At 43.7% G+C, this 13,506-nt stretch overlaps 1 protein-coding gene across 2 annotated transcripts in view; it reads right to left on the bottom strand.

The window, feature by feature from the left end:
• PTH2R (parathyroid hormone 2 receptor) overlaps positions 1–13,506 on the bottom strand; it is a 2,104,896-nt gene that overhangs the window by 590,130 nt on the left and 1,501,260 nt on the right. The window lies entirely within an intron of this gene.

The following is a 13,506-nucleotide window of genomic DNA, read 5'->3' as shown; positions in this document are numbered from 1 at the left end:
GGTGGTTTGTAGCCTGGTCTAATTCCTTCGATCATTTGTACAAACAATGGGTGCTCAACTAGTCGGAAAGAAGAATTGGTTGCAAATATGAATTTAGCAATTAATTCATCAAAATGTTCTTTCTGGCTCGTCGTAGTCTTTAAGATGAATTTTTCTACACTTTGCACGCAAAGTTTTTTTTTGGGCTGCTTTGTTGAAGTTGTACCCAGATATTGATTGTCACGTGCAGCACAAGCCATATTTGACCCTGAAAGCACAGAAATTAAAAATATAAATCGATTGCGTATTTGAAGAAATATAACGAAAATATTGAAACAAACTTTTTGAACAATGTAATGGTCCTCGTCCTATAAGGGCTGTCTCAAAAGTTATGCTACTCAAGTTTTCCGGTGAGGTTGCTGTAATACTGGTAACTAATATCAGAGCCTCAGCAACTGAAAAAAATTATGTCACAAAAGTTTTAAAAATGTTTTTTTTTTAAAATGGTCAATTTGGCAGACTTCAAAAGTGAATTGCAGCCTACAATAAAAAAAAAATAAGCGTATACACACTTTATTTTTACTTAAAGGACATGTGCACCTTTATTTTTTAAGGTGCAGCCAGTCACAGTGTGCACATGTCCTCCCCCCGCAGCTCTCTTACCTCCGATGTCAGCGCTGCGGGGATCCGTGGCTTCGTTCTGCCCGTCCGCGAGTGCGCCTCCATTCATTTCAATGGAGCGTGCGGCCCGCTGACGTCACGCCGCTGGATCACTGCGAGTAGGCCGCAACCGGAGGAAGGGAGGCGGACGGTCAAAACGAAGCCACGGATCTCAGCGCTGCGGGGATCGGAGGTAAGAGCGCTGCGGGGGGAGGACATGTGCACCTTAAAAAAATAAAGGTGCACATGTCCTTTAGCGTTAATTTTCTGTGAAATATTGCCTTAACATAAATTTAAATTCTATACTCCAGAACTACCAGTGCTAGAAATTTTTCTTTTCATAGACTTTAACCATCCCAGTAAAATGTCTGTTAAAAAAATAGGTTGTAAATTAATTGCCAGACTTACCACTAGTACTAGGCTCCTGGTGCATAAGAAGCTGTGGGGGTTCATTGACATTAGTTGTATCACTATCAACATCTTCATTTCCCTTCTGGTTGCAGTTTTCATAATGTGATTTCAAACGGCAAACAAGTCCTTGGATATCCTTTTGACAGTATTTGCACTTTGCTCTTGCACCTTTCTTTCCAAGATCTGCTGCTGGCATCTCAACAAAATGAACCCAAATAGGGTCTCTCTTACGACCTGCTGCCATGGCTCACACAGATCACTTATGAAGTTTGATTGTTACTACAGCCTGAGCCAAGCACTGCTGATGTTACTACAGCCTGAGCCAAGTACTGCTGACTATCCAACAAGTTTGGGCATGTCAACTGAATGCAGGGAAAAAGAAACTAAACCAAAACTGAAACCAAGCTAGAAGTGTGGAATTAAAGGGGCAGTATGAACAAAATGTGGAGGCTATTAATAGTTTATACAATTAAGACATGCTGCTTTTAAACACCTACCTATTGCCATATAGTAAAACAAAAAAGATTTTTACTTACTTTGGGGTCCCCCCCTCACCCTGGCGTTAGATCGTTGCCCCTAGTTTCGTCCGTGTAACTATGGGCGCACATGCACACTGCTCTCACTTCTCATTTTAATCGTGATTTATATTAAAAAAAAACCTTTTGATTTAAATCAGTGATTTAAATCATGATTAAAATCATGATTTAAATCGATCCGATTTAAATAGAAAAAAATCTTTTGATTTAAATCGTGATTTAAATCATGATTTAAATCGGCGTGATTTAAATCAATCCACCCTGTTTATATATACTTAATCATTAGATGTATTTAATTCCTATATGTATTAAAATATACAAAAGTGTATGCACTCATACTACTCAATCATACTAATCCTTTAATTTTGTACTTTGAAATAAAAAAGCGTTATATTGCAAGTATTAGCCATCTTTAAAGCCGTATCTGAACCTTAGTGTTAAAAACTTGGCAAACAATTAGCCAAATTATCCATTAAATAATTCTGCAAAGAGGGAACCATCATACCATTGAAAAATACAAAAAGTTGATTGTCCTATGTAGTGCATCCTGCTCTCAACATATTGTCGGGATTCATTAACATTTGAAAACCAAGAAAGGGTTTGACAGCTTAAGGTTTCATGGTACACTCCTTTTTTTTAACTAACGGTCTCCTGTTTCAAATCACGTCATTCAGACTGCATTGTTGGTTATTCTCAAAAGCTTAACTGAAAACATACACGATTTTGTGTCACATTAGTAAACTTAATAGTCTTGCAAGGATTTAAAGTACTGTATATACCCGTGTATAAGCCAACCCGCAAATAAGCCGACCCCCCTAATTTTGCCACAAAAAAATGGGAAAACTTATTGACTCATGTATAAGCCAAGAGTGGTGCTGCACAAGGGTTAATGGTTGTCCAAGAAGATGCTCCATAGATAAATACCCCCCATAAAAGGCTGCACAAGGGTTAATGGTAGTCCACAAAAAAATGCTCCATAGATAAATACCCCTCATAAAATGCTGCACAAGTGTTAATTGTGGCCCAAGAAGATGCTCCATAGATTAAAAAAAAACCCATATGCTGCTGCACAAGGGTTAATGCTGCCCCATAAGATGCTCTATAAATTCCCCCCATTTGCTGCTGCACAAGGGTTAATGCCGCCCCATAAGATGCTCCATAAATACCCCCCATATGCTGCTGCACAAGGGTTAATGCTGCCCCATAAGATGCTCCATAAATACCCCCCATATGCTGCTGCACAACGGTTAATGCTGCCCCATAAGATGCTCTATAAATACTCCCCATATGCTGCTGCACAAGGGTTAATGCTGCCCCATAAGATGCTCTATTAATACCCCCCATATGCTGCTGCACAATGGTTAATGCTGCCCCATAAAATGCTCCATAAATACCCCCCATATATTGCCGCTGCCACAATTAAAAAAAAATGACATACTCACCTCCAGGTGCTGGTGTCGCCGCTTACTCAGGACCCCGGCACTGGCTATATTTACCGGTCCCCGCTCCATGGCCGTCCACCGCTCTGTCTTCCGGGTGTCTTCAGTGACGTTCAGCAGAGGGCGCGCACTGACGTCATCGTGCCCCTCAGCTGAATGTCACAGCAGGAGGACCCGGAGACACAGCAGTGCACAGCGATGAAACAGGGACAGGTGAATATTGCTCTAGCCCCATCATACTCACCTCCTTCTGGCGCACTTTCTTCTCTGCATCCCCTGCTTCTCCCTCGGTCTTCTTCCTGCATTCAGTGGTCACGTGGTACCGCTCATTAAACTAATGAATATGCGCATATTCATGAGTTTAATGAGCGGTAAAACGTGACCGATGAAGGAAGAAAGGGAGATCGTGGGAGAAGCGGGGGGGGGCTGCAGAGACATGCCAGTAAGGGGTGAGTATGATCTCTGCACCACCGCTTCCCCTCCTCTGCCGACCCCCGGTATATGACTCACGTATAAGCCGAGAGGGGAAATTTCAGGCCAAATAAATGGTCTGAAAATCTCGGCTTATACGCTAGTATATACAGTAATCTGTTTCATCGCTTTTGGACTAATTGGTGAGATTTTTATCAGCCACAACTCTGAAGTGTTATCAAGTGTTGGTGGAAGAGATGCTGATTCTTTCATTTTTTTTCCTTTCAGTCAGTTCTCCTTAACGCTGTGCGATTTTCTATGTGATTTTTAATTTGAACATTGAGAAGTCTAATTGGTAGGGGAAGAATGCACTTTTATGACATTTGAAAATAATCTTTTGGAACCATGCCTTGTGTAACATCCACCAATGTACGATTTTTGCCTACAGTTCATTGAATGCTTTTCTTTGCCATCAGAAGACGATTTCAATGAAGCCACATTATTTTCTTTATCAGATACACTATCATTTGAAAAAAAAATATCTTCAAGTGTTTCTATTCAGAAAAAGAACACTTTGCATGGAAGTGTAATTCATTTTTTTGGGCGTGCAAATGCCATTTACTTTGATATGTTGGAAATGTTGCACCGAAGCACCATTATTCATCAATTGGGTAGATTAACTTAGAAATGTTATGTCTATCATTGGCAACTTGGATTTTCATAGGCCCATCCAGTATGTGGGTATCAAAGTGTAATGGGGTGCATATGACTATGCAGCAGGGCAGGCCTTGCATTCAATGCTATGGTTTTTATGGAGTCCCTCCAGGACATCTTCTGATATGGGTATTGGGGTGCGTTGTAATTCTTGGTAGCTCATCCACTCATAGCATAGGCTACAACAGTTTAAGAGACCCGCTGTTTAATAATGGCCCCTTAAGAAGAGTAATGCCGCCTGATGCACCAGTAAAAATAGGCTCTGTGACTTTAAGAGTCCCTCCTTCATAAATGAAGCAAGATGGGTCTGCTTATGTGTCACACCCCACATGGCCAGCTAGGGTTGTTAAATGTTACAATTACATTTCCCAGTGAATTGATTTGTTTTGGTTGAAATCAATATTAAAGTAGCAAAAACGCTTCTAAAACGCTGCGTAGGAACATATCTCAAGTGGTGGAGAAACATTTTGGCCTGAGGTTAATTATTTTGCCTTATATACAAGTCATTAACATGGAAAGGATGTGCCTTAACATATTTCGCTGCAAAATCAGTTTTGGTTTGGTATGTTTTTGGGTGCATCGGAAACAAAGGCATGAAACTCTGACAACATTGTAACAGCTGTGAACGATGAGTCAGAAATGCTTCCAGGGGCGATCCCCATGATGTCCCCATGTCATTTGAGCAGTGTTTCCATCATTTTCAGATGTTTTTCGACCTTTAAAGGACCCCCAGGGAGGATTGCAGCAGAAATACTCGGGTCTCCCATAGACCTGCATTGGGCTCGTTGTTCTGTCCGAGTACCCGAGTATTACAATTTGCTCAACCCGAACAACGAGCACCTGAGTTTTTTAGTGCTCGCTCATCACTAATGGCCAAACCTGCCTATCGCTACCGACCATCCTGGAGTGCAACCAGATTCCAAACCACAGGTCAGAGATACCTTCACCGGAGGTGGCGACATATCACCCCCATCTGAAGTGTTTAGCCCACCTGATACCTGAGTTGGATCCATAAGTCTCAATAGCTGTACTCTTGGGAAGAGATATACTACGAGTCCACAAGACTAAAGAATGTATAAACAGCTCCAGGAATGCTCCATACGCACAGAGGCTCGACCTTGGATGGGTCATCATAGGAGACATCTGTCTAGGAGGAGCACACAAGCTGGCCTCATTCAACAGTATGCTTACCAGCACACTAGAAAATGGACATCTGTCTCACTTCCGGCCATGTCATAATAGTCTGTTGGTAAAGGAATTGCCAAAGAGCACTCCCCTAACTTACCCCTTCTCAGTGCCTACCAATGAATACCATGCCTGTGAAGGTGAACTAGACCACATGGGATGTACAGTCTTCCACAGGACAAAGGAAGACGACAAGGTAGCGATATCCATAGACGACAGGATGCTCTTGGGCATCATGTATAGACAAATAGTCAAAAACGAATCGAACAGTTGGGTCGCATCTTTACCATTTCGACCTCAGTGAAGGCGCCTACCCAACAACAGGGAACTGGTCTACAGTCAATTCATCTCCCTGAGGTACAAGCTTGAGAAGTCACCTGAGACGAAGGAACACTTCTTTACCTTCATGGGGAAGATATTCCAGAACTATCACGCAGGGATTGCACCTGCACTTCGGCCCTCAGAGGAGTGTTGGTACCTGCCCATCTTCAGAGTATATCATCCTAAGAAGCCAGGTCAAATAATTATTATTATTATTTATTTATAAAGCACCATTAATTCCATGGTGCTGTACATGAGAAGGGGTTACATACAAAGTTATAGATACTGTTAACAGTAAACAAATGTACAATGACAGACTGGTACAGAGGGAAGCGGACCCTGTCCTTGCGGACTTACATTCTACGGTAAGAAATAAGATTCTAAATAAGAGTGGTATTCAACTCAAGCGACAAATGCGAAGATGTTTCATTGAATGATGTCCTAATGTCGGGTCCAGATCTCAACAACAGACTTCTGGAAGTACTACTCTCTTTCTGCAGAGATACCGTGGCATTTAAGGCTGACATACAACAGATGTTCCACTGTTTTCTCGTCAAAGAGGAACACAGAAACTACCTGAGGTTCTTCTGGTACCGTGACAACAATCCTGACAAAGACATCGCAGAATACCGGATGAGGGTGCACATCTTCGGAAACAGTCCTTCCCCAGCAGTCGCTATCTATGGCCTCCGAAATTCCGCCAAAGAGGGTGAAGAAAAGTATGGGTCAGATGTCAGGAGCTTCATAGAAAAGGACTTCTACATAGACGACTGTTACACCCGGTCCCTGTCCTGGCTCTGTGCCTCAGTCTGCCGCTGCTCCCCATTCAGGGCACTCACCTCGTGCCTTGCACACTGTGCCTGTGCAGCAGCCGGCTCCCTGTGTGTTCCATCCTGCTTCTCAGCATTCAGTTCTCTCCCCTTCCCCCACCTCCTGGCGTCCTGTCGGCAGGTCTTCAGCCAGAGCTATTAGGGCACGCGCGCACACCCCCCTGGCTGAAATAACACCTTGTACAGGATTGTGTCCCTGCACAAAACAGGGCCTAAAATGCAACATTTTTTCCAAAACCAATCATATGCAGCAACCTTTTGCTATGTTTCACGTTTTCCATTTTTGGTGCAATTAAATGTATTTTTGCCTAAATATGTGTGGCTTTCCCCAGTAGCACTCCAGGACAAAAGGCCAAAATGGTTAACAAACATACATTTTTGGAATAAGCTTTCTTTATCAATATTCTCAATTTTTGGCTGAAATTATCAAAAAATTAAATTTTTGCTGCGCGAAGTGTTCCAGAGTACCCTGCAGTTGATTGAGCCCATGCACAGACAGAGCACAATAAGCAAAATTGATGGACATCCGCAGAACAATTCCGCTCATTAGAAAAAAATCAAATTCACCAAATTGGGCATATTTTACCTGCTGCTGGGACTGCTGTAGCTGGACCTACGCTACCATATATTTCCTTGACTTCCTTGTCATATATTTTCACCATTGCAAATTCCTTTTGCTAGTAACACCAGAGATTCCTGACGGCATGCAGTGCACACTCTGTAAGAATCCAGAAGTCTGCAGTAGCATCATAAGACCATGCAACCCCTTTAGACAGGCCTTCCATCTTGGCTAAGCCAGATATAGTCTATAAATATAATTATATCCTTCACTGTAGGTTGAGGTCACTGGATATTACAATGGTTCTAAAACTGTATTGGTATTAAAAAGTTCAAAAGGGCTTTAACCCCTTACATACAATGGATGTAATATTCCGTCCATGTGACCATGGACCTAATTACCATGGACGGAATATTATGTCATGCCCTTTAATGCGACATCGCGACTTAAGTCGCGGTGATCGCATTAAAATGCCGACGCCATCTTACCTCAGGATAGATGGCCTCGGCATCCCGGGCAGTCTCCGCCCTGGCCCGCCCCTCTCTGAGCTGTGATTGGCTGTTCAATTCAGAACAGCCAATCACAGCGCTTCTCTTTGTTTCAGCCAATCAGATTGGCTGAAACAACAGGATCCTAGGCTAGGATCGAGTACCCAGAAAAGCCCCCAGATTGGCACGATCGCCGATCTAATCGATCGCGCCAATCGCAGCGCACAGCGGCGCAATATCGCCGCTGTGCCCTGCCGGTACCGGCCCGGATCGGTGCTGTAATAGCACCGATCCTAGGCCGGAGCCTAGGACAGGCCCAGCAGGGCCTGCAGGAAGTGGTTGGCGCGATCGATTAGATCAGCGATCGCGCCAGCCACAGGGCACAACTGCGGTCACGCTGTGACCGCTCTGTGCCCTGATGATGACCTGGCCATAACCTGCCTAGGAATCGGAGCTGTGAGCTCCGATCATAGGCAGTTACCATGGTCACCAGGCAGAGCAGGGATTGGTGGGATCGATGTAATCATTCGATCCCACCAATGACAGGTCACAGCAGCGATGTGACCGCTCTGTGACCTGCCCCTGACCTGCCTCTGACCTGTCTGACCTGTCTGCAGGGGTCCTCACTCTAGCTGAGGATTCCTGCAGAGAGGTCGGACGCAGCAAGAGCTCCTGTGCTGGGTATTGTGGTGCCACAGCTTGTAGCATCACAATCCCTGCCGAAGAAAGAAGAAAGAAAACTACAACTGTAAGTGTTAATTGATCCCTGATCCCCTGCCCAATCTATCTTCACCCCCACCTATCTTCATCCCCCCATCCCCCGTCCACCCCCCCTTTTACCCCCCTCACCCCCCTTTTACCCCCTCCACCCCCCCTTTTGCGCCGCCTCCGTGCGCAGCCGCCGAGCGTTGATCGGTGACGCAGTTCACAGATCAACACTTGTGCTCACTTTTTTTTTACTCGGCACACACATCCCGTTTTTCATTTTTTTCTCCCCCCCCTTGTGCCACCTAACTACAACCCTAACTGACCCCTGCCCAATCTTTCTTCATCCACATATCTAGATAAGTTTCTTAGGGGGTCTAGTTTCCAAAATGGGGTCACTTATGGGGGGTTTCTACTGTTTAACCACATCAGGGGCTCTGCAAACGGAACATGACGCCCGCAGACCATTCCATCAAAGTCTGCATTCCAAAGCGTCACTTCTTCTCTTCTGAGCCCCGACGTGTGCCCAAACAGTAGTTTTCCCCCACATATGGGGTACCAGCGTACTCAGGACAAATTGGACAACAACTTTTGGTGTCCAATTTCTCCTGTTACGCTTGGGAAAATTAAAAATTGGGGACTAAACGATCATTTTTGTGGGCACAAAATAGGATTTTTTATTTTCACGCCTGGGCAGTATAAACTTTAGTGAAACACTTGGGGGTTCAAAGTTCTCACCACATATCTAGATAAGTTCCTTAGGGGGTCTAGTTTCCAAAATGGGGTCACTTGTGGGGGGTTTCTACTGTTTAACCACATCAGGGGCTCTGCAAACGGAACATGACGCCCGCAGACCATTCCATCAAAGTCTGCATTCCAAAGCGTCACTTCTCTTCTGAGCCCCGACGTGTGCCCAAACAGTAGTTTTCCCCCACATATGGGGTACCAGCGTACTCAGGACAAATTGGACAACAACTTTTGGTGTCCAATTTCTCCTGTTACGCTTGGGAAAATTAAAAATTGGGGACTAAACGATCATTTTTGTGGGCACAAAATAGGATTTTTTATTTTCACGCCTGGGCAGTATAAACTTTAGTGAAACACTTGGGGGTTCAAAGTTCTCACCACATATCAAGATAAGTTCCTTAGGGGGTCTAGTTTCCAAAATGGGGTCACTTGTGGGGGTTTCTACTGTTTAACCACATCAGGGGCTCTGCAAACGGAACATGACGCCCGCAGACCATTCCATCAAAGTCTGCATTCCAAAGCGTCACTTCTTCCCTTCTGAGCCCCGACGTGTGCCCAAACAGTAGTTTTCCCCCAATGATGGGGTACCAGCGTATTCAGGACAAATTGGAAAACAACTTTTGGGGTCCAATTTCTCCTGTTATGCTTGGGAAAATTAAAAATTGGGGACTAAATGATCATTTTTGTGGGCACAAAATAGGATTTATTATTTTCACGCCTGGGCAGTATAAACTTTAGTGAAACACTTGGGGGTTCAAAGTTCTCACCACATATCTAGATAAGTTCGTTAGGGGGTCTAGTTTCCAAAATGGGGTCACTTGTGGGGGGTTTCCACTGTTTGGACACATTGGGGCTCGCAACATGGCATCCAATCTCAATTCCAGACAATTTTAGGTTGAAAAAGTCAAGCGGCGCTGCTTCCCTTCCGAGCCCTGCAGTGGTCCCCCCCCACATAGAGAGTATCAGCGTGCTCAGGACAAATTGAACAACAGCTTATTGGGGTCCAATTTCTCCTGCTACCTTTGGGAGAATAAAAAATTGGGGACTAAACGATCATGTTTGTGGAAAAAATATGATTTATTATTTTCACGCCCGGGCGTTATAAACTCCTGTGAAGTCCTAGGGGGTTCAAGGTGCTCACCACACATCTAGATAAGTTCCTTAGGGGGTCTAGTTTCCAAAATTGGGTCACTTGTGGGGGGTTTCCACTGTTTGGGCACATTGGGGGCTCGTCAAACGCAACATGGCGTCCAATCTCAATTCCAGACAATTTTAGGTAGAAAAAGTCAAGCGGCGCTGCTTCCCTTCTGAGCCCTGCCGTGCGCCCAAACAGTGGTCCCCCCCACATATAGAGTATCAGCGTACTCAGGACAAATTGGACAACAACTTTTGGGGTCCAATTTCTCCTGTTACCCTTGGGAAAATTAAAAAATTGTTGCTAACAGATCATTTTTGTGACTAAAAAGTTAAATGTTATTTTTTTCCTTCCATGTTGCTTCTGCTCCTGTGAAGCACCTGAATGGTTAATAATCTTCTAGAATGTAGTTTTGAGTAGCTTGAGGGGTGAAGTTTTTAGAATGGTGTCACTTTTGGGTATTTTCTGCCATATAGACCCCTCAAAGTGACTTCAAATGTGAGGTGGTCCCTAAAAAAAATGGTTTTGTAAATTTTGTTGTAAAAATGAGAAATTGCTGGTCAACTTTTAACCCTTATAACTTCCTAACAAAAAAAAATTTTGTTTCCAAACTTGTGCTGATGTAAAGTAGACATGTGGGAAATGTTATTTACTAACTATTTTCTGTCATGTAACTCTCTGGTTTAAGGGCATAAAAATTCAAAGTTTGAAAATCGCAAAATATTCTAAATTTTCACCATATTTCCGTTATTTTCATAAATTAACGCAAGTTATTTATCAGAAATTTTATCACTAAAGTGAAGTACAATATGTCACGAAAAAACAATGTCAGAATCACCTAGATCCGTTGAAGCGTTCCAGAGTTATTACCTCATAAAGGGACAGTTGTCAGAATTGTAAAAATTGGCCCGGGAGTTAACGTGCAAACCACCCTTGGTAGTGAAGGGGTTAATATACAAAAAGGAGAGCTCAGAGTATTATACAAATCTTTTGAGGGCAATTTGAGTCTTTGCAGTACTGGAATTTCAATCTTACATCTTGTATGATAGCAGGAAGATGGAGGGAGAAAACAAGAGAGCGCTATCTAAGGCTACTTTCACACTTGTGTATTTTTGCGCTGCACTGCGTGCGCAGTACAAACGCACATAAAAAACGCATCATGCATTTGTAAGCTTTTTTTGTGCTTTTGCACATTTTTTTTAAAAAACGCATGCTTTTTTGCGCTGACGTGTGCATTACCATGCACACCTCAGCGCTCCCATAGACTATAATGTGTTTTTGGGTGAATTTTGTGCGCATTGCGTGCACATGCATTTTTTGAGACAGGTCGGACGCACAAAAAATGCAACAGGATGCATTTTGTGCGCCCGGGCGCACACTACAAAAAAACGCATGCGCAAACAAACGCATGGCTATGTGCACCCATGTTAAGTATAGGAAAAAAAACGCATGCGTTATTTGCACATAAACACAGCGCAAAAAAACGCAAGTATGAAACCAGCCTAAGCGCAGTAAAAAACTTTAAAATGACAAGGGTGATGTATTTGTATATGCTTACTTGTAGGGGTTTTGAAGACTAGGCAAAACTCTATGAACGATTTTGTTAGGTGTTGGATTCCAACTTTGTGGCTTGCTGCCCAATCGAATAGGGTGAAGTGTTAAGGGCCCGTCACACTAAGCGAGATCGCTAGTGATATCGCAATAATGTCACCGATTTTGTGACGCAGCAGCGATATTGCTAGCGATATTGCTATGTGTGATACTTACCTCCGACCGGCTCCCCCGCTGGTTATCGCTGATCGCGTGAGAACATCCTGGGCCATTTCTCATCGGCTGCTTCCTGCTGGGCTTCCTGCTGGCGCCGACAAGCAACGCGTGGACGCGGGCGGGAGGACGTCTTCATTGCCGCGTCTGACAGGTAAGTAACGACCACCGACCGCTGCTACGTCGCTGGTGAGATCTGCTTGTTTGGCAGCTCACTAGCGACCATTTAGCGATGCACCAGTGATTCTGACCGTGTTGTATTGTTGTCGGGATCGCTGGTGCATCGCTAAATGTGACGGTACCCTAAGTCCTGTTCCATTCACTGCTCAAATGGAAATATAATGGAAAAAGATTTTTTCGGAGGTGCTTCCCTCTTGTAGCTGGAATCCCAAAAGACCTTAATTCTGGAACAACCTCCAGGTGGTGTTCTAGAGTAACAGTATTACACTTGTGTGTTTAAAATTAAATTTATTCTAAAAATATTTTTGACATGCTCATGCACTAACAACATAAAAAACAGAACGCATTTCTGCTCTGAATTTAGTTTTGTTTACTATTATATATAGCACCGTTAATTCCACAGCGCTTTACAGACATTATTGGCACTGTCCCAGATGCGGCTCACAATCTAGATTCCTTATTAGTATGTCTTTGGTTTGTGGGAGAAATCCCACGCAAACACGGGGAGAACATATAATCTCCTTGCAGATGTTGTCCTTGGTGGGGATTTGAACCCAGGACCCCAGCACTGCAAGGCTGCAGCACTAACTATGTAGCCACCTTGCCACCTCAGGTGCCTTTCTCAGGTGTATGTTGTTAGTGCATAAGCATGTAAGAAATATTTTTGGTATAAATTTGATTTTAAATCCGCAAGTGTAATACTGTTACTCTAGAACACCACCTGGAGGTCTGATATGCACGGGACTGCTGTTCCAACTCCATCCCCTCTTATGGTAAGCAGCTCACTGTCAACAGACAATGTACATAGAAAGCTGTGGTGGGGGCAGGGTTAGCTTTCTGTGTTCTCTGCTTCTTGTTACATCTAAGGCCTGTTTCACATTTCTGTCTTTTCATGTCAGTCAAAATCCGCCACAGCATTAAAAGACGGATCCATTTTTGATACGGATCCACTGCAGCAGCAAGTGGATGAAATTTAAAGCAACCGCGGTCTGGAAAAGGAGATAGAGAGAGAGAGAATTTTGATATTCACGGCGTTTCCAGAACGCTATTCAGGGTTAAAATGTTTGGCAGAACAAATTTGCCGGGCATGTGGAATTGAACATAGCGGTCCGTCGCTCAAAAAAAATGTTTCAGAGTCCGGGAGATGCTGCAATTCTAACAGATCCATCAAAAAACGGATGCGACGGACGACCATCAGTCAAAATCCGCCGCTAATGCAAGTCTATGGAGGAAAAAAACTGATCAGCCAAAAAAGGGGCCGATCCGTTTTTTTCTGAAAGTGGCGGCTTTTGACTGATGTCAAAAAACGGAAATGTGAAACAGAACTGAAAACTTTAGTTATGTCACAGGTGCTGTACCCAGTAAACTAATTGATAAATTGTTGGAATCAGGGTCTCTTTTTCTACATTATGTGCTGTCAGAAGAGGTAGCAAAAATCTGGT

Source organism: Dendrobates tinctorius, unplaced genomic scaffold (genome assembly GCF_039654945.1).
Source record: "Dendrobates tinctorius isolate UK_male_01 unplaced genomic scaffold, ASM3965494v1 ptg000254l, whole genome shotgun sequence".
NCBI lineage: Eukaryota > Metazoa > Chordata > Amphibia > Anura > Dendrobatidae > Dendrobates > Dendrobates tinctorius.
This window is presented reverse-complemented; position numbering and strand designations above follow the sequence as displayed.